Source organism: Sus scrofa, chromosome 1 (assembly GCF_054392235.1).
Source record: "Sus scrofa isolate SSC_HxYL_T2T_F1_AM1 chromosome 1, Sscrofa_HxYL_maternal_Yorkshire_Landrace_v2.0, whole genome shotgun sequence".
Lineage (NCBI taxonomy): Eukaryota > Metazoa > Chordata > Mammalia > Artiodactyla > Suidae > Sus > Sus scrofa.
The window spans coordinates 243,408,774-243,431,086 of NC_139383.1; the positions used below are offsets into that span (position 1 = coordinate 243,408,774).

At 36.6% G+C, this 22,313-nt stretch overlaps 1 long non-coding RNA gene across 3 annotated transcripts in view; it reads right to left on the reverse strand.

Annotated features, from left to right (window-relative positions):
• Nucleotides 1-18,382, reverse strand: part of LOC106509194 (uncharacterized) — a 62,750-nt gene extending 44,368 nt beyond the window's left edge. The window contains exons 1-3 of one of the 3 annotated variants that reach the window (XR_014823207.1): nt 18,150-18,351; nt 14,839-14,958; nt 13,337-13,485 (exon numbers count right to left, since the gene is read on the reverse strand). This is a non-coding gene — a long non-coding RNA (uncharacterized LOC106509194). Of the gene's footprint in view, nt 1-13,336; nt 13,486-14,838; nt 14,959-18,149 lie in introns of all 3 variants that reach the window. The other 2 variants (XR_014823200.1, XR_001306507.3) reach the window with 2 other exon arrangements.
• Nucleotides 18,383-22,313: the final 3,931 nt, after the last annotated feature.

The following is a 22,313-nucleotide window of genomic DNA, read 5'->3' on the forward strand; positions in this document are numbered from 1 at the left end:
CATTTCCTTTCCTCTTCACTTTTATTTGCAAAAGAAAAAAAAAGTGTTTGTTGTTTAAATTCAGGGAAATAATATAGTCAACTGGTCTACAAAGCTTATCTCCACCTGAGTATCTATTGAGCAGGGAGAAGAAAATATTAGCACTTCTATTTATCTGTTAATTTGCTATTACCATATTAACTAAAATGAGAAATGAATTAAGTTTACTAATATTTAATTTATTGATTGACACTTATTTTGGAGTGTTCTACAGAAGATTGGATGTTGGTAGTAGTTGACTATTTGCTTCTAGCATCATGCAAAGTCTTATAGCCTATATGGGCCTGTTTTAGTAGTTTTATAGAGGATATTATCATGTTTGCATTTCATTCTTTAGCTGGAAAGTGGACTGAGAAGATTCTGGCAGAGACACAAAAGATAAAATATAATAATAACAATGATTAAGCACAGGCAAGCATTAAGAACATGGCAGAGCTGGCATTTTACTCACCCCTAACATGAGTTCATGTTTAGCTGTTTAACATACAACAGCAATAACAATCTAATCATCAAATTACTAGACATAAAGCTTGGAAATTATCAAGAAAACTTTTTGACATGTGAACAAAGGGATTAGCTACTGATAGTGTGAAGTCATCATGATACATCAAATGTTTAAAAGTAGTTTTATTTCACTTTATCTTATCCTCTAAATTGTCTAAATTTGTTACATGTACAATGTGTAAATAAATATATTTCAGGAATGCTTGTCAAAATTTATTAATGTCATACAGAATTAAAAATGCTTGGAGATCACTGCATGAGAGACTATGTGAGAAAGAGACACTGCAGAGATCCTCTAAGGGGGTGCTCTGTAATGTTTATGTGTATTTCTTACCTTGTATGTCATATTTAGGTATAAATGCCATAAAACACACTTTGCAATAACTAAATGACTTTGCCTTTTTATGTCTTCTGCAAGTTGGTCATGGCATTTTCGCAGTTCTTCCACAGTGTGGAAATAAATGAAAACCAATCAAATGAGAAAAACAAAGGGTATTTATTTAGAGCTTGCTGTACCAAGGGAGTCAGCCACCATCATTTGCATTTGGCCGAGACTCAAATGCAGGCAGAGGAGTGGGAAAGCTTTGTGGTGGAAAAAAGATAAGGCTCCAGGGGTGCCCTGCTTTGACGTTGTTGGCCTGGGGAAGGTGGAGATGGGATAGCCAGAAGCAGGGCATCCCAGGTAACTGGTTAGGGGTGTATTTTTGGCTTTCTCTGTTTTGTCCTGAGTTGGAAGCAGGGGCAAAAACTTGGGAAGCTGTGGGTTATTGATCAAGTCCTAGTCATTTTGAACTGATTGTTACAGATGTTATTGTTTAGCTTCTAGGATTGTTTCTAAAGATAGCAGTCTAACTTCCTGCAAGTTGGACTTATAGCAGGCCAGTTTCATGGGCTGGTTATTGTAAATAAGGAAGAGGTTGGCTTCTGAAGGTTGTACAAAGTTTTTTTTTTTTTTTTCTTTTTTATGGCTACATCTGCAGCATATGAAAGTTCCCAGGCTAGGGGTCTAATCACAGCTACGGCTGCCAGCCTACATCACAGCCACAGCAATGCCAAATCTGAGCAGGATCTGCGACCTGTGGCAACATACCACAGCCTGTGGCAATGCCAGATCCTTAACCCACTGAGCAAGGCCAGGGATCAAACCCAAATCCTCACAGATACTTTGTTGGGTTCTTAACCGACTGAGCCACCATGGGAACTCCAGAGTTCTATTTTTATCTATGGGTCCAGTCACTGTCTGTTGATTTAGTCTCTTAATGGCTATTTAATTTTATGATGTTCCTTTTACTACTCCTCTTAGAAATGCCTTCTGAGATCTTATGCTAATATTTTGTTTTGACAATTTTTAAAACTTCTACAAAATGACTTAAAATAATTACAGAGTCCTTCCTTTATGCCTCCTGAATGTTGCAAAATAAAGACAACAGTGTTGAAATCACTGCTCTGGGTATTTTCTGGGTGTTTGGATCTATGACATTGAAAAAGGAAGGGGTTGTGTTCTTGAGCATCTCTGGGATCATTCTAATGAACCCCCCCTTTTATTTTTACTTCCTTTGCTCTACTGAATTTTCTTAACACCTCCAAGAATTAAAAACATCACAGCAAGAAGGACAAGAAGAAAATTAAGACAAAGCAAATGTTAGGATTCTGGAGGTTGGATACTTACTATGCTGCCTACACAAACTGTGAAAAAGAATTCTGGAGGTAACAGCCCAACAATGATACCTGGGCAACAAATATAGGTCAGGACATCCTGGTGGTTATACTTCAGGAACATTCCAAGGTAAAGCTGTGGCATCTCACCAGTAGGATGACCACCACCATTTGACTTTAAGGCCATTAAAATCCTACTTATACTATATTCTCATAAAGGAATCCTCCAATAATTCTAGCAACTCCTCTTTTGCTATATTATATATATACACAAAGTAAAACAAGTACACTAAAAAATTCATATATTCCACTTAGAAGTTTGCATTTAAACTGCATAGACAGTCATTCCAAGAGGCAGAGTTCATCTCAATTTCCTCTTTTTTTTCCCCTTCTTTTTACCACTGCATGTGTTGCATATGGAAGTTCTGGGGTTAGGGGTCGAGTTGGAGCTGCAGCTGCCAGCCACAGCCACAGCAACACTGGATCTGAGGCACATCTGTGACCTACACCATAGCTTGTAGCAAGGCTGGATCTTTAACCTACTGAGTGAGGCCAGGAATTGAACCCACATCCTCACTGAGATTATGTCAGGCTCTTAACTTTTGAGCCACAATGGGAATTCCTATGTTGGTTATTTTTAAGAAAAAAAATTAAATACCGATTTTTTTTAAAAAAATCTATGCACGTCACTATATAAACTAGTTTTTAAACAAGTATTTATTAAATTTTATTAAATCTATTAAATGTTTTGAGTAATATTTTCTCAGCATGGATAATTTGGAATAAATATAACAGTGAAAAGAAGATAGAAAGTTTACTCAGAACCCTAAAACACAAAGAAAACAGTGTTATCTGGATGTAATTCCTTCTAGTCTTCCCCCCTCCCAGGGAGAGAATTTTAAAACAACATGTAGGGAGTTCCCGTTGTGGTGCAGTGGTTAGTGAATCTGACTAGGAACCATGAGGTTGCGGGTTCGGTCCCTGGCCTTACTCAGTGGGTTAAGGACCCGGTGTTGCCGTCAGCTGTGGTGTAGGTTGCAGACTCGGCTTGGATCCTGCGTTGCTGTGGCTCTGGTGTAGGCTGGTGGCTACAGCTCCGATTCAACCCCTAGCCTAGGAACCTCCATATGCCCCGGAAGCGGCCCTAGAAAAGGCGAAAAGACAAAAATAAATAAATAAATAAAATAAAATAAAATAAAATAACATGTAGATAGAGCTGTAATGTTTTTCTAAATTTGTTGTCTCATCACTTCCTTCTAGTTTACACTTGCCACTTACCATTTAAAAAGAGAAAAAAATTTCTTCAAAAAATTATCTCTAATTCTGTCCTGTTCATCTTATATTCATTACATATCTCACGTGTAAAATAAGGTGAGAAGGCGGCTGTTTGACCATATTGAAGTCTGCTGCTGTACTTCTATTTCCCAACATCTGGATTCAGGAGGATTTAAGGGGAAATGGCCTGTTTAACCATATAACTATGTAGGTCTTCAAAGATATACACATATTCTGCTAAAGCTTCCCTGTTCTGTCCCCTCTCCCAGTTTCCTAGGCATTGACAATGAAGTTGAGTAGTCTATAACATTACAAAAGAACAAGTGAGTTATACATTGATTGGTGTGACTGAAAATACTTTTATTATGTGGAAAAACATTCTATGCTTATAAACAAATGTTATGCAATTTGACCTGAATATTAAGTTGTTGAATGTAGTGTGAATTTTGCTGTGTTGGCATTTTAAATTCATTTACTCCTCCTCCTCCTTTTGTTTCTCAGGTTTTTTGTTTTGTTTTGTTTTCTTTTTAGCTATTCTCAGTTATGAAAGAGTGGTAAGGAGGAATTCAGAAATATTGAATTTATTGTATTTACTGGGGATTTGACCATCAACCATGGATAGAGACTTATTAACACCCAGGGGACTGTAGCTCTTCACAGAATGATATCCTTAACCATTTCCAAGGGTGTGGTCAAGATCTCTCAATTGCTGTGGAGAAAAGGGATCATTCTACTCCGTGGGCAAAATATTTTCTCACCAGCATTTCTCCAGAAGCAAGGGTTTAGGTAGTGATATTACTAAAGCCCTAAAGAGATAGAGTGGGGGCAGGATGAGAGTGGATGATAGATCAAGTATTATATCTGGTTACTTCATTTAACACAAGAACCTCAATACCAAAGCACTAAGTTTAGGTAGTGATATTACTAAAGCCCTAAAGAGATAGAGTGGGGGCAGGATGAGAGTGGATGATAGATCAAGTATTATATCTGGTTACTTCATTTAACACAAGAACCTCAATACCAAAGCACTAGTTAGGGAGACAGCATGGAAGGGAGAGATTCTGAAAATTCCAGAAGTGAATTTCGTAAAAATTTTGATTTAAATCCAAAAGGACTTTCTGAGTTATGTTTGTCACCCAAGAGCCAATTAAACATCTAAATAAATCTGAGTCATAGGTCTTCATAGCAAAAGGCAAATGTCACCTTAAGGCAACTACTAACAAAACAGTCCAGAGTTTCTTGCACGTCCCTTCTCTGAGTTTGCCCTTTCTCTTCTTCATTTTCCACAGCCCATTGCTGGCTCCTTTAAAGTACTTTCTCCCCATCCCTCAGTGCTCCTTTCTCCCTGTCTCTTGTGTTTCCCAGAATAGGCTACCCCTCAGTATAGAAATAGTGATGTTTAGAGAATCCTCTTGTTTTTTTGCCCATTTTATAACCTCTACCTGTCCAATGAAGGTCAAAGATTCCCAACCTTTTCTGGTTTCTGCTAGCTCTGTAGAGGGCTTAAGGGGTGGAGTGATGAAAAAGAAGAGCTTCTGACTCTGGACTATAGTTAGAATTTATTTAATTTTCAAAACTTCTTTCGTGGTAATGGCAAATTTTCCTCCTTCTTTTGCAGTGTTTTTATCTTATTCAATGTGAACTAATAGTATTGAGCTTGATACTGTTATTATGACAGTATTTCATTCTCCATGCTATGGGAATTTGTAGAACAAAGTTTTTCTACATGGACTGACCACGAAGATGCCCATCCCAAATCAGTTCTCATCTTACCAAACCATAGGAGGTTCTAGAATGCTGCTCTAGGCTGGTAATTATGCAAAAGGGTCTATGAATATTATGGATAATTATCCCACAAATACAATGATCATCATAAATATTTTATACATTAGCAGAATATAATTAACATACTTTTTTTCTGACTAATCCCATTCCATCTGTGTTAAATAATTTGCTTAGTGTTTCAAACCATAGCTAATATTTAGGTTGTGGTCAACTAAATTGCTATAAACAAGACTGCCATGAACAGCTTGGTATATGGTTTTCTGAATTTAAGATTAAGGTAGTATTTCAGAGGAAAAAGTTTTCAATAAAAAGAGGCTCTCTCAACACATAGTCTTTTTATCATTTTCTTTGTGTTGATTTTTTTTTTTTGAAATCTACGTAATTTTTTTGGTGTTTTTATTAAAAATAAATCAACTAATATTTTTTCATTGTAATACCAAAGGATCATACTTAGTCCTTTTATCTTTTCTTCCTATTTGTGTGTCGTTACAATTTAGTAGAACATATTGGTGAAACTTAACTTCTTGCTTATCCAAGTAATAGTGCACTCTTTTAATTGAAAATTAGATAAGATTGCAGTTTAATAGTAAAATGCTTTAATTAGAAGAAATAAACTGAATTATGTGATTATTTCTTGAATAGATTTTCTGAATAGCTAACAAACTAAAATGTATTATATTACATTTTTTGAAAAGATCACACCTATGAATGATGTGAAAATATGAACCAACTTGTATAAAAAAAAAGTAAAGATTTTCTTTTGAATTATCTATAAAATAAAAATAATTATTTCAATTTTTTTTTTGTCTTTTTAGGGCCACACTGATAGCATATGGAGGTTCCCAGGCTAGGGGTCCAATCAGAGCTGTGACCGCCAGCCTATACCACAGCTACAGCAACTTGGGATCTGAGCCTCATCTGCAACCTACACCATAGCTCATGGCATCACCGGATCCTTAACCCACTGGGTAAGGCCAGGGATCAAACCTGTGTCCTCATGGATGCTAGTTGGGTTCGTTAACTGCTAAGCCACGATGGGAACTCCAATTATTTCAATTTTTGAACATTTCTAATAAAAATATTTTAATCCCCACATTTTAAAAAAATTAGCTTAATTTTTGAGGAATCTCAGGAATAAATCTATAGAATTCACTGGGAAAGTAAATCATTCTTAGGTTTTAATTTGACATCAGATCTTTAACAATCATCTGTGTTGGATGGGCTACAAAGAAATACAAAGTAAATTCACTGCATTCAAAGAATAATTGAAATGAAAAATGCAAAGCATAAAAATATAAAGTTAAATATTTTATCTGAATCTCAGTTTAATTGTAGAATTGGACCACCTGACCATATTCATTAGAATTGGACCATCTGACCATATTCATTACATGTAGTCACAAGTTACTACATTTCTGAGAAGCTATATCTACATCTAGACAAGCTCAATGTCTTTTGTTATACTTTTGGTATAGTCTTCTTACCTGGTTCTTAGGAGTTCTGTTGAACTAGGTTAATTTTGGTATTCTCCAGAAATTTCCCAGGATTTCCTGTAACCTGGGAAATTTACTTGAACATGACTCTTTCTTTGGAATCTCTAAATCTCAGGTTTTTTCTTTCCTTCTTTCTTCTTTTTGAGTTGTCCTAAAATCTATGTCATTTTAGCATCCTGCGAGTAGCTATGACTATTGCATTGGCCAAGCTTGTTCTAGGCCTGAGTCTAGGTGGCTCTTGGGATGTTAGAGTTATGCTGTATTTTATGTTATTGCAGGAAATGGGGAGCTTGGGGTTATCCTTGTACTGGGTGTCAGTGACTTGTACTTCCCATTTTGTGGCTGGCTCACCTGACTGTGTTAGGGAACCCCAATTTAGCCTGTCCAGCCTTGTGTGCCTTCCTTAAACTATCATGACCACCTCAGAAATAAGGCCCAAGGCACCAAAGGGAAGCCCCTCTGGTTCCTGCCATGCCTTGTCCTCTTTCTGAACTTCCTTCTACTCTGCTCTAGTGCTCTAGGCTCCAGACTTGGCTCCACATAACCTGTGGGTAGATACCGTTGTGTGCCCAAATTTGATCTGGCCACCTCCATTGACTTAATTTGTTTTCTGGCTCTTTTGGCAATGATTTCCATTGTTCTTTTATCCCTTATTTTCTTCAGTTAAATAGCCCTCTTAGCTAGATTTCAGTCTATCTGGAGAAACTGTCTCCAGTCCAGTTGTGACCTGGTCTCGTGGAAGCACAGTGTTCACAATAGATGTTTGAGGTGGGGATCTGTGCAGAGTAATATAATTATCCCCTAGCATTCTAATTTGTGTTATTTTTTCATGACATAAAATACACACTGAATTGTAGAAAGTTTAAAAAACCTAAAGAATATAAAGAAGAAAATAAATACCACTTGTAATCCTACCATTTAGGAATATCCTTTGTTAATATTTTGGGGCATTTACTAGCTGAAATTTATATGTGTATAAATGACCAAATGAATAAAATTTTAAGGAAGAATTGTATTATACTCTACATTCAGACATTCTGCTACTTGGTTCCTTAACATGAATAAATATTATACCAACCTCATAAAAATCTTTATAAACACAATTTTAAGTGATTGCATGCTGTTTCAGCATTTGCGTGGCCTTTAAATTTAATATTTTATTCTGTTTTTTAATTTGTGCTATTTTTTCTCCTGAAAACCTTATTTTCTTCCTGATAAAACAGTGACATTTGCTGGTATTATTTATTTCATGATATCATTGCATTTTCTCAAGTAATTGTCTTATGTTTCTAACTATTATTATTTTTTAAAAAGAAGAATTATGATTGCTGGAATTCTTAAAAGCAATATGACTTTATCTTTGTGAAAGGATTAAATATTTTTACCTTTCTATCATAAGTGAATTAGCATTGGAAATTTTTAAAGATTTAGAGTCTTATTAACTTAATGGAATAACCACTAAATTTCCCAGTTCTTTAGGAATAGACTTCTAATGTCTGAGGAAGACTAGCAAACCAGAATTTCAGTTTCATTTTCCTTTTCTAGAGAGGATAAAGATTTTACTTCTAAAAATTTCCCCGGTACTTTCAGACCAATGAACATCTCCTTTTATAAACTATTAAAAACTTCAGAAATAGAATTATTTTCTTTCTCATCTCTTTATCACAATATTCAGCTCAGGCACCACCATTATCTGGCTGCGGATTTTTAGACAAATGATAGAACCTCTCTAATCCTCACTTTTCTCATATGTAAAATGGGACTAATAATTGTACCTTTCTCCTTGGGTTGTGGCAGTTATTAAGGATGTCCTGCACAGTGTCTAGCCTGGCTCATCAAATTTATATTGTTAGTATTGTATTATTTATATTGTTATTATGCCACGGGTGGAGGTAGCATAGGATGGTGGTTAATATCGTCAACTTTGGAGTAAGCCTGCCGAAGTTTAAACCTGGATTGCCATTTACTAGTTCCATGGCCTTGGAATGCCTCATCCTCTTGTGCCTGTTTTCCTATATTACAAAAGATAATAATAGTATTTACCCCATGGGATTTTTATGAGGATCAAAAATTTTAATATTTGATCTTCATAAGAATTAATATTTTAATATATGTGAAATGTACTGAGAATAATGTGTAGCACATACCTAGTGCTGTTTGTGTGATTGTTCATATTTTATATTTGTTTTCTTTTTTGGCCATCCCGCGGCACATGGAGTTCCCAAGCCAGGCCGGGGATTAGATCAAAGCTGCAGTTGTGACCTTCGCCACTTGCAGGATCCTTTAACCCACTGTGCTGGGATGGGGATCAAACCTGTGTCCTGGTGCTGCAGAGATGCTGCCAATCCAGTTGTGCCAAGTGGGAACTCCTGTGTGATTTATTAAATCAAATAAAACACTCGATCCATATTTTAAGTAATAGGTGGATGAAGTAGTTATAGAACAAAACTAAATCATGTCACTTTTCGTGTCATTGTTGAAAAGTTCTCAGTATTTTTCGCATGTGTTAACATTTCTTTTTCTTTGGAGTGTTTAGTAACCAGAGATTGTTGGTCTGAAGTGTGTTCCAGTTTGACCAGTCCCTAAACAGGTACTTGCCACAATGCTAGGATGGGATGTTAATGATTGTATTATGAATAGGTAACCTCTCTGTACATGTTTGTGGGACTGTTGCCATCCTTTCAAGTACAGGAGAGTGGTTGTTTATTAGAAGGACTGGCTTGCTTTTAGAGATTAAATATCTTGTACTGTCCCTGGGCAAAAGTAGTTCATGTAGGATGAAGAAAATACAAACGTTGTTACTCCATTTCTCTTACTCTAAGACTCTTCATAAAGAATGACCCAATAGGCTAGGTTTTCAAGCAAATTAAAATTATTTTCCACAGGCACATGAGCATTTTGATTGTTTCTCTATGTTTTAGAATTGTTAAGAGTTCTTCAAATGAGGTCCAAAGTGCAGCAAAACATAATCATCCAACTTGGAAGGCAGCCATGGAATGGGATGACTGAATAAATATTACTTCTAGCATCATTTATCTGAGGCTTTAGTGGGAATGGGAGAGAGGTTGGGGAGGGATTTCCTGCCAAAATCCAAGGTTAAACCCAAAGAGAAGTTAGTACTCTCCAGGGGTCATTTTTTCTTCATTATGAGCCTTGGCTATGATTTCATTTCAATGATTATTATAAAAATTGTATTTTGAATAGGGGTAAGCAAAGCTGGTTTTGAACATCTTTAATTTGAAAATTCACCCAGAAATGTGATGGTCAATTTGAATAGGTATGGATATACATTTACTGCTGGACTTTTCTTCAATATATTTTTCTGTTGGCAAATTAGGGCCATTAAAAGTTCCTTGCAGTAGAAGCATTTGATTGTTTAAAGTGAGATTGTGGATACCTCCATCAGTCTTTGACAGGGGACACAAACCATAATTTGGAAACTGTAATGTAAACCTTGAGACAACGAAGTAACTTAGCAGACCTGAGCCAAGCATAAACAATGAAGTGGTTTGAAAGGGTTGGTCTCTCCACAATGTCACGTTCCATGGAAGAATGCTTTCTCTATTTGATCTGTCAGTAGAGCTCTCAAAACATGACACTCCTTGAACATAATATACTTTGGTGATAAACTAGATTAACTTTCCCAGTACAAGTGAAAGGCCACCTGTTGCCAGAATGGCCATATTCCTCGTTGGCTGTCTTGTAGCTGTCATCACTTCAATGCAATCTGCAGCCGACATGCTGGAATATAATGAATATGTCAGAAGTTGGAGGTCAGCCATCCAAGTACATGAAAACTTGGCTCGCCTACAGTGTCAGCATGGAGGCCTCCCCTATCATTTTTGTGCAAAGGATTTCTGCACCACTTGATTTGTTTGCACAGGGTTTGTTGCTGTTGGATGGGGCGGATTTCTGAGAGGCTTTTTGACAGCCCATTCAAATATTTTCAGTGTGGAAAAATAGGGCTTCTGGTTTCCACCTCTGCAAATTATAATAGGTGGTGTGAAGTGCTGAGGTAGCTGATGGTGGTGGGGGTCTGTTGTTGGTTTTTAGTGGAAATGTCCACAGAGACTGTTAGAAGTGTTTTGATTGGAGTGGAGAGGAGGGTTTGTTGGAAGATCAGAGCCACTGAAGAAATCATAAAGGTGCTCAGTTACTGCCTCCTTTTCCCCCCCGCCCCCAAACATACAGTGGTGTTGGTTGTTTGGGCCACAGACTCTTGGTATAGGGAAATGTAAAATGGTACATCATATTTATTTATTTATATGTCAGATATTTATATCATGTATAATGTAAATTATATGCATAAACCTGTCTTCCCATGTATGCATCCATTTCCAAGTACAGTATTAAGGAACAGTATGATATTTTTATTTATTCATGGAATATCTGTTCTTTCTTCTCAGAAAGTGAAGTCTGTTTTAGCTAATAGCATTAGGAAGATGCTTTTTGAGATCTCAGTCAGTATGAGTAAAGAATCACGAGTAGTTCCATTGGCTGAAAGTAAGAGCTTAGAGTCAGTCTTAGCCGAGGTTAAATGCTTACTCCATACCTTCAAAGGCCAACTAAAAGGAGAATTCTGTTCTTGGTTTTAGCTTAGGCAGTGTTTCCCAACCTTAGCACTATTGACCTTGAGGATTGGATAATTCTTGGCGGTCGAGAGGCTGTCCTGTGGATTGAAAGATGCTGAACAGCAGCCCTAGTCTCTACCCACTAGATACCAGTAGCACCTTCCTGGTCATGACAATAAAAAATGTCTCCATGTGTCCCAAATTGCCAATCATCCCCTGGGCCCCACTGGGGGGCCAAACTGCCTCTGGTTGAGAACCACCTAGTTTAGTAGGACACTAGGTTCCTACAGTATATTACATTGCAGTATCATAAAGAAGTAAATTATATGAATAAACCCATCTTTCTAACTTTATCTCCCTAGTTTTAATATCCAAGTATCAACTGAAAAGGAGTGGGAGGTTTATTGTACTCCATACAGAAATTCACATTCATACAACCTAAAAGTATGGGTTTGGGTAGCCAAGGGCCTAAGATTATCTTTTGTTGGTTTTGATAATAACAGCAATAACAGCTTTCATTTATGGAGGGGTAATTACCCTGCCCCATCCTGCGCTAAGTCATGTGCTGTTTCACCTGATCCTTGTAACATATGTAGATGTTAACTACATTATCATACTCACTTAGATGAGCACGCTGAAGCTTAGAGCACTTAAAGAATTTGCCTCAACTTGTACTCTTACTGAAACACAGAGTTTATGTTTAAATCCAGGTGGTCCCACCCAGAACCTGCATAATGAACTACTTATATACAGTTTCTCCCCTTGTGGCCTGGATTATAGCTGCTCCCAAGGACTGAATGGTTGCTGGGCCTCCACAGCTGATGCTCAGCAGATTTCTTTCTAGCACTTTCACATAATTTGGATCTCAGTGAGTCACATCCTATAATCGTTTTATGAGAACAAAGTGGCAAATAGCTAATTTAAAATTATCCCTGTCAGAAGAAGATAAGAAAATTACGTGTGGGTTTGATAAAAAACATTTTATATCTCTTCTAAAACACTTGTTAAATTTTATCGAGATGTGACCTTATAAACTTAGACCTCTAATGTCTCAGCAAGCTGTATGCTCCGTGGGAATTTGAATTCCCACTCAATATTTAATTTGTGTTAATTAACTCAATGTTTAATTTTTTCTGTTTGTTTCCATAGTCTTTAACATTTTCTACATGTGTTGACAAGAGGAAATATCTGACTACTACATCACACATTTTCTCTCTTGCCCTGCTGGTAGAGGTTTAAAGACAAGTGGAATTGTCAAAAGTCAGGCAGATTGAGCAAAACAAAACAAAACAAAAGGAAACAAAAACAAAGACACCTATTAATCCACAGCCTGGAAAGTGAACTAACACTTGTGCCCCCCTCTATTTTTAATTAATCCAATGTCAGAGCTCCTTCTCCCACCCTGTCTTTATTTATACATCCTTTTAATCATTACTTCAGTTGCCATTATCTTCACTACTTCTGTTGCCACTCCCCAGATTAATCCTAGAAGTAGTAATGAAAGAAAAAGAACCTCTTTCTTAGTTATTTTAAAATCAGTCCATTAGGCCATTTTTTTCATTAGCACTTCAGCAGACACTCTGTAAATATCTACTATATTATGGAGTCCAGTAAACAAATCAGAGTGGGAAACACAGCAAAACAGAAGATACAGGCAAGTGTATCCATATGGAAGATAACTGTGCTGCCATTAAGTGGTGGAACACAGCAAGGGCAGTGAATTGTTATTACCACATTTCACTGATTGCTTTTGAAGTGCTCTTTATCATGGGGAATTTTAAACATATACAAAAGTGGAAAGCCTGGTAAGTGAACTCCCATACACTTACACTCACCCCAAAAGTCAGCAAACCCTGACCAGTTTTGTCACATACTGTGTTAGTTATCTATTGGAGTAAAATGAATTGCCCCACATTTCGCACTTTAAAACAACATACATTTACTATCTCACAGTCTCCATTTAGGGTTTATGTGAGTCTTCTGGCGCTGGGTCCCTCACAAGACGGTAGTTACCTCAGACCTCACCTGCGGGGTCCACTTTTAAGCTCACTCAAGTGGTTGTTGGTTACTCAGGAGAACTCTTGGTGGAGGCTTCCCCCTGTTGCCTCCCATGTGGACGTCTCTGTAGAACATTTCACAACATGGCAGCTTGCTTCATCAGACTGCCCACAAGAAAGAGAGCAAGAGAGAGTGAGCATGACAGGGAGTCACAGTCTTTGGAACATAATCATAGAAAAGTATCCAATCATCTTTGCCAAATTCTACCCTTGAGAAAAAAGTCACCAAGTCCAGCCCACACTCAAGGGGAAGGGATTACTTATGGGTGTAACTACCAGAAGGTAGGAACTACTGGGGGCTATTTTAAGAGTCTGTTCATCACACACACATATTCACATTCCTTCTACCCTCTCAGATTATTGTGAAGCAATCCCCAATTTCATATCACATCTTCTGTAACTGTTTTGGAATGTATCCCTAAAAGATAGAATTCTTTTGAAAAATACATAACTGAAGTGTCATTATTACACCTAAAATTTAATAGTAATTCTCTAATATTTTTAAATATCCAGTGTTCAGATTTCCAACTGTCTCATGAATATAGTAACCCATTGAGATAGACTGATATGTTTTTAAATATTTTCAGAGTTCCCACCATGGTGCAGCAGAAAATAATCCAAATAGGAACCATGAGGTTGTGAGTTGGATCCCTGGCCTTGCTCAGTGGATTAAGGATCTGGTGTAGGTCACAGACACGGCTCGGATCTTGCATTGCTGTGGCTGTCCTGTAGGCTGGCAGCTCTAGCTCCGATTTGGCCCCTAGCCTGGGAACCTCCATGTGCTTCGAGTGAGGTCGTAAAAAGCAACAACAACAAAAACAACAACAACAACAACAAAAAAAGCAAAAAGAAAAATGTTTTCTAAGTCTCTCCTTTTACTTTTTATTTTTTTGCTTTTTTAGGGCTGCACCCGCAGCATATAGAAGTTCCCAGGCTAGGGGTTGAATCAGAGCTATAGCTGCCAGCCCACGTTACAGCCACAGGAACGCGGGATCCAAGCTGCATCTGCGACCTATACCACAGCTCAAGGCAAAGCAGGATCCTTAACCCATTGAGCAGGGCCAGGGTTTGAATCTGCATCCTCATGGATCATTAACCTCTGAGCCACGATGAAGGGAACTCCCAGACAGTAGTTTGTTTGACCTGTTGTTTCCTGCAGTGTGAGTTTTGCTGATTGGAATCCTGGGTTAAAGTTTCACATATAAATTGATAAGTATTATAAATTGATAAGTATAGATTTTAAAATGGTGTTTTTTTGGATATTTTATTTATTTCATTATAGCTGGTTTACAGTGTTCTGTCAATTTTCTACTGTACAGCGTGTTTACCCGGTTACACATTCATGTACTGATTCATCAGAAGTGATTAGACTTAGTTCCCAGTCTATACAGCAGACTCTCATTGCCCATCCATTCCAAAGGCAACAGTTTTACACATTGAAGTAAAGGTGCATCTTACCATCAAAGGCTTTATGTATTTTCTCAGGTGTCAGTTTTGATACTGTTTTCATTGCTTCAGCATGAGCAAACTTGTCTTGACTTTATCGTTATCACTTCAGTTGAATTATGTGCATTGATCCTATTACATAGATTGAGTTTAATTACTATTAAAGGTTTTTTTTTTTTTTTTTTTTTTTTGCAAAAAGATTATTCTGTGATTTTACACTGAAAGAAAAGGTTACTGTGATGGTAGGAGAACAGAACAGAACAGAGGGGAGTGCATTTGATTCATTGAGGACTGGGCCACTATGATCCCTTGGTGTTTCAGACTGTAAACCAAATGAAGGACATTTGAAGAAGGAATATAAATCCTGATGTCTGAAATGGATCAAGAAATTAGCATCCTTGAAAATTTCATAGTCAATAGCAGAATACTTTTAAGTTGTTTTAAAGATATTTTTTATGTTTCAATAAAATAGTATGGAAAAACACACATTAATGGCTTGAATATAAAAGTGATTCCTTTTGGATTCTTTTTAGTTTTAGTTTTTCAGAATATTCTGTTGGCTTTGGTAAATACTAAGTGAAAACAATACTAAAAAAATTGCATCACCAGTGTTAGTCTAATTAAGGCACAGGAAAAAGACTGAAAGAAAATACATCAAATTGCTACCAATGTGATGAGATTCCGGGACATGTATTTTTCCTTTATATCTTGTTATTGTTTTCCTGAAATGTTTACAATGAACAAGAATACCTTTTAAAATCGAGGAAAGAAACCTCACTAAATATTATTGTTGTAAAAGCACCATGTCAGAGAAGTGACTAACCAGATTTTGGGATGGCTTCTGTAGGGAAGGCTGCAAGATTCTCAGGCTTGTAGGCTGGGAGATGAGTTTTAGTTCTTGACCTTGTTAATGGACTACTGCCTTATTATTTATTTCTCTGTTTGTTTGGGGAATGCCCCATCCCTGCCACACCCCCCACCCCCACCCCCAACTCTGGAACTATTTCAGTGGTATATGTGAGTGATGTTTTCCAATCCTTGTTAAACATTCTCATGATGACCTGGGAGTCTAGAAAAGCCTGTTGTATTCCTTAGGTGAAGAATTTTTTGTACCATCTTAATCATCAGCATCTTTGCTAATGTTTTCCTTTTTTATGGACATGTGGGAGTGATTAATGATATAAATCTCTGTAAAAAGAAGTTTTAAGAAACCATTCCAATAAATGTAAAATAAAATGATAGGAGGGTATCAGTTTAATTGGTTAATTGACAGGTTTTTTTTTTCTCTCCTTAGTTGCTTTAAAAATAATTGTTTTTCAACTAAATTACCAGATTTGATGAAATGTATTACTAACAATAAAACTAAAAAAAAAAAAACCCTTCTGTCTTCTAGAGCTAAGTTGAGGAGATTAAGAATTTGTCTCTTCTTTTCTCATCTGTCTCTTCTTAATATAAGCCCATATTTCTTTGATACCAGATATCGTAAGTTGTTGTATACATCATGGATGTTGTAACAGTTTTTCAGAAAAACAGAAGCAGCTATAAAATTACAGAAGTTTTTTTTTGTTGTTGTTTTTTTGTTTTTTTTCCTGATAGACGTACATTCTTCAGTTTATAAGTTTGGCTTGAGCCTGAGCTCTTTCACATTCAAAGTCTAAATGTTCTCCTGAGTCTGTTTTGGTTTGGACAGTATCTGCAGCATTATAGTAACCTCCTCCACTCCACCAAAAAACCTGTCTTGTATAATTTGTTTCTCTTTAACATATTTAAGAGCAAAAGACATTCAAGGCCTAGCCCAGTATTCCAGGCTTGATGAACAATTTCTGTGTAGTTAAAATCATCATTATACTTTGCCCTCTTAATTGAATTATATATTAGTGGACATTAAACTGTTCTTAAGAATCACCTGGGTATTTCTGAAAGATGGATGCTGGTACCAGAGTGATTACTGGAATTCATGAAAAGACATCATCAACCCTTCATAGTTCTGAGAAATCTATGCCTGTTCCAAGAGATTTGGCAGTTTCTCTTGCCTTTAATTGTATTGTGTAGAGTGTGACAGTGTTCTGCAAAGACAATTATTATTTATTTCTCTGTTAAATTTTAGTATACTCTTTTTTGAAGACATTTTCAATGACAATTGGGATCCAGACTTAAAATAAGGTTCAACTACGTACCATGCAAACAAGGCTTATATCTTAGCTTAGGTAAGACTCAGATGAATCTGTAACCTTCTACACACATGCTAATTTGCACATGTGCAGGCATTGACATCCATGTCACAACTCACTCCTCTGCCAAGTTTCTTTTGGCACTGACTGTAAATTACAAACGAATCTGAGATATGTTAAAATGTGAAAAGTTCTGCACTCAGACTTGATGAAATACAGTAATAAATAACATTTATAGAGTATGTATAATATGCTAGATAGCTTACCTATATTATTTCACTTAATTTTCACAATTACCCTATAAAGCCATGCTGTTATTTCCTCAATTTTACAGATGAATAAAACTGAGCCTTAGGGAGTTTAAGTCACTAGCCTTAGGAAAAGACAGAATTGAGTCAAACCTTGAACTTGATAGCACTTAGGATCTTTAATTCCCTAGTTCTCTCTCAGTAAAGCCTTATTTTTTTAATGCACTCTTAGCACTGCCCCATAGAACTTTCTGTTATGGACATGTTCTCTATCTGTGCTGTCCAGTGTGGCAGTCGCTCTCTGCCTGGGGCTATTGAGCATTTGAAATGTGGTTAGTTAGTATGACTGAGCAATTAACTTTTTAATGTTACTTAAATTTAATTAGCTTTTATTTAAATGGGCTCATGTGGCTCCCACCCTGGAGAGTACAAGGAAGCTCACTGAGTCTAAGTAAAATTCCAAAGACTTAAGGACACAAAGTTCACTTTTATGCCTACAAAAATCATGTCTACATGAGTGCAGATATTCGAAAGCAATTACTTCTCTGTGACAACTTGGCTATTCTCCTGGCATTTTGGAAGCTGTTTAGCAGATCTTAAATAAGAAGGGGCAATTAGAAAACTATCCTAACACTGTATGGGGTACTTGCTTATGATGTAGAGAGGTTCCTTATGGGATTCTTCTTAAAGTCTACCATGATGTGTTTTTGTTGATGTTGTTATTAATGCTTTGCATTTGAAAAGTACTTTACATTTTACCTACTGGTTTCCAGTTATCTTATGAACTTTATCAAACATTCTATAAGTAGAATGGGCATTACCATCCCTATTTTACAGATGAGGAAATTAAGACTCAGAGAGGTTATTTAGATTGCCTGGGATCTCACAGTAAGGAGTGACTTACCTGGAGCTAGATCTTCGGACATTCAGTCTGCTGTGTTTTCCATACAAGGAGCTTTTTCTTCACATTTGCATTCAAGCATTTTTTATTTAATGACAAATACATGCCAAAAAAACTCTGCAGGAAGAAGCTCTGACTTTGGGTGAAGATGATTCCACGCAAGCTGGTAGAATGTGGTGTCACTCAATGAGCATTCGTCCCTCCCAGAGGAAGCCTTTACCAATGGCTTGAGTAATGTCACTATCTTCAGGGTGACTGGCTTTAAGCCAAGTGGTTATAGTGGAAGATCAGTCTCTGGGGCACTAACTGTGCTGCTCTTCAGTGTGGCTGTTTTTTTGCACTTTGCGAAGAAAATGAGTGTGTCATAGTATCAGTTCCTCCTTGGGTTATTTTGGTTGGCTTCAAGTACCATTCCTTTTGTAGTTAAGTGGGGAAAGGGAAAGCAGATGGTCACCTTGTCAAATCTTGTTTTCAAGTTAAATACACACAGCCCTCTTTCCTAGGTAGTCTAATTCCCTTTTAATGGGGATGCTTTGAAATAAGAAGACATTGGTGGTTTTGCATAGGATATAATGAATGTTTAAATAATGTCCACCTACTTGGACAGTGCTCTTGGAAAAATGCCTTCATTTTTATGGAAGTGTCATCTGTAATCTTCTGTGGTGTCTAGAACAGTAATCATTTAGCTTCTCTGTACTTGAGTCTCTCCAGAGTTATACCTCTGTACCTACAGCCAAAGCTATATGTAGTACAGGGAGCAGTGGTGTGTGTCTGGGCACTGTTAGGTGCCATTCAGTCAGAGATTAAAGGAGCAGAGGGGGAATTCCACAGATATTCCCATTGCGACCTCATTTTGGTTACTTTTTGGATACAGAGGATGAAGAAATAATAGTTACTCAAAACTGGAAGTCACCTCTTTTTTAAAAAACTTTTATTGAAATATGGTTGATTTACAATGTTAATTTCTGCTGTATAGCAAAATCATTGTTATAAATATATACATTATTTTTCATAATTATTTTCCATTATGATTTATCACTGGATATTGAATATAATTCCCTGTGCTATAGAGTAGGACATTGTTGTTTATCCATCCTGCATATACTACTTTGTACCTGCTAATACCAACTACCAATCCATCCCTCCCCTGGCTCCTCCCCCATGGCAACTGTTCTCTATGTCTGTGAGTTTGTTTCTGTTTCATAAGTTCATTTGTGTTGTATTTTAAATTCCACATATAAGTGATATCATACAATATTTGTCTTTCCCTTTCAGACAAATATTTCAAATATCACTGTTATCATTGCATTACTCATTCAGGCTGCAAATGAGTGTTTTTGCCATTTCAAACTTCCAGAGCAAGAGTGAACAGAACTGTGTGTCTCCAAGGTTAAGCAGATGTGGTAAAAGCACATTCTCTCCATGTTTGTTTTGCTAACAAAAGCGAAAGCTTAATATGTGTTACAGACTTTTCTTTCCCTTTCCCATTTGTTAAATTATTAGTTGGTTATTGTCTTTAAAAAGGAGATTATAAGAACATACTCTTCTGTGAGATCTGAATACTCAAGTATCCTTGATTTCTATGAAATATAGCTTTTATTTTTAATTAATGCATTTGTGTGATATTAGTATTTAGAAGAATTTCATATTTTACTGGAAATTGCTCTTAATATTTTGTTTGCTAAGCCATGTTCAACTTTATCTGTAAGAAAACCATATTCAAATTTCTCATAATCATTTCTAAGCCTGAGGTCTCCTTAAGGATGCTTTATTCACTGTTGGCTTCTACACTTGATCTTTAACTTATGAACTTTCTCTATATCTCTATGTCAAATATTCTAACTTCTTTTTTTGTATGGGGAGATTTGGAGATGGTCACAGTATTTAATTTTTCCCCCCTCTTTGCATTTTGAAGATGAAAAAAAAATCTGTATAAACTTCTAGATTATTATGTGGGATAGTAATAATAGTATGTGGCCTTTATGAAAGATGCTATAAATTTAGAAAAAATTAAATCTTATTTTCCTTTTAATGGTATTGAATCTGGGTACATTCAGAAAAATGCCTATGTGGTACTCTGGAAGGTGGACTTCATGTTGTTGTTGCCAACTGGTTTCTGGAATTTATAACTAGATTTCTATTATTTTTCCACTTTTCCCTTCCCTTTATCTTTAAAACCTCTCATCCTGAAGTTACCATCTGCTTCCCATCCCCTGACACGAGCATGCATTATTTCACACTCAGTCCTGAATAGTATAGTTTGCTATTAAGTTCAATATCTAACTATATACTAATGACTAATGATTAATATCCATCTGAATGTTAAAACACGCTATGAGGCCTCCTTTTCCCCACCCCAGGGGTTACAACTTGAAATCAACATTTGTAGCCCCTTAGGGAAAATTATTATGGAAATTTCTGGAATATCTATACTCCATATTTGATTTCAAATGATAATATAATCAATCTAGTGAAGAAAATCATCCTAAAATTTCATATTATGATTAAAAGTGTAATCTGGCTGAAAGAGAAAATTCTAATTATTAAATTAGAAGAGTCACAATTCCTCAAGCACAGTTTTTAAGCACTGCGTCTTTGGAGAAAATGGCTACCTTGGATGAAAAGGTACAGCTGGCACTTTGCCCACCATGTGGAAAGTGCTCAGTAAATATTTGTTGCATGAAAATTTAAAAGTTAGCCCATTCCCAAAACCATGGGAAGCTTTTCTGATTTTTCTTTTTCTATTTTAGAACTAAGTGATTTATTTCCATTATGAAAAGAAAAATTTCCTTCTAAACTGAGCTAAAAATTTAATTATAATGAGGGCGTAAGAGAAGAAAAAAAGAAAAGGGAAAAAAAGGAAGAGAAAGAGGAAGAAAAGAGAAGGAAGGAAGGAAGTGAAGACAGTCTGCATTCACATTTGGTTGCTGTCCTGAGATTAAGCCCGACCACACAAAAACCCAAAGGAAGCAAGCATCATTTAACATTCAACTTGCAATTCATTTTGTGACTCTATCATTATGCCAGCTCATTTGTCTGCAGTTTAAAATGTGTTATAAAGTCAAAACTTAGAAGTAAAATTCGTTCGCTTCCTGATACTAGAGTGAGCGTAGTACATCTGCCTGTTTTGGATCATTTCTAAGCATTTCTCAAAGGTTAGTTCCACTTTGCCTGAAAGATGGTGTTTTGAACCGTTGAAAACTGTTTCATCAAAACTTTATCAGGTCAGAGTTTTTAAAAAATTTTTAAAAATTTGTTATTGGCAGATACTACTATTCAACAGTTTAACATTAGTCACCTTGCCTTATTAATTTTATTTCTAAAATGTCTCTTGAATATGTCCCCTTTTATCTCTGCTCAGGCCCTGTGTTTATATCCAGAACACCTCTCGCCAGACCTGCTGCTAGGTCCTGGATTGACCTCTGCTCCAATCTTTCCTGATTTAATTATTTCCTTAGGTTGTCATCAGGATTATTTTCCTAAGAAAAAGGATAAATTGTGAAGTTTCTTTTTTCTTCCAAAGCCTTCAATGGCTTTCATTTGTTTATGTAATAAAGTCTAAACTGCTTGAAGATCCTTTTTTTTTTTGTCTTTTCTAGGGCTGCACCCATGGCATATAGAGGTTCCCCGGCTAGGGGTCTAATCAGAGCTATAGCCATCGGCCTTTGCCACAGCCGCAACATTGCAGGATCCGAGCCGTGATCCTGCACCACAGATCACAGCAAGCCAGATCCTTAAGCCGCTGAGCAAGGCCAGGGATCGAACCTGCAACCTCATGGTCCCTAGTCAGATTCGTTAACCACTGAGTCAGGATGGGAACTCTGAGATCTTTTGTCATCCAGCTCCAAATACCTTCCCCACCTCAACTCCTTCTTCCCTCTATTTATATGGTTTTTTTTTTTTTTTTTTTTTTTGTATCAGTGAGTTCCACAAATGCAACAGACACTTTCACATTTCTTTGTGAAGGTCTTTGTTCACACTAAGTCCTCATCTGGAATGTCCTTACTCTGCTTTTACATGGAAAATCCTAGCTCAACTAAAATATCCCCCATTTATGAAGCCTTGGGTACCTTCCACAGCTGAACATAATTGCTCTTTCCTATAAACTCCTATAGCATGTGGAGTAAATTAATATGTTAGACACGGATAAAGTTTTACAGTTCAAAC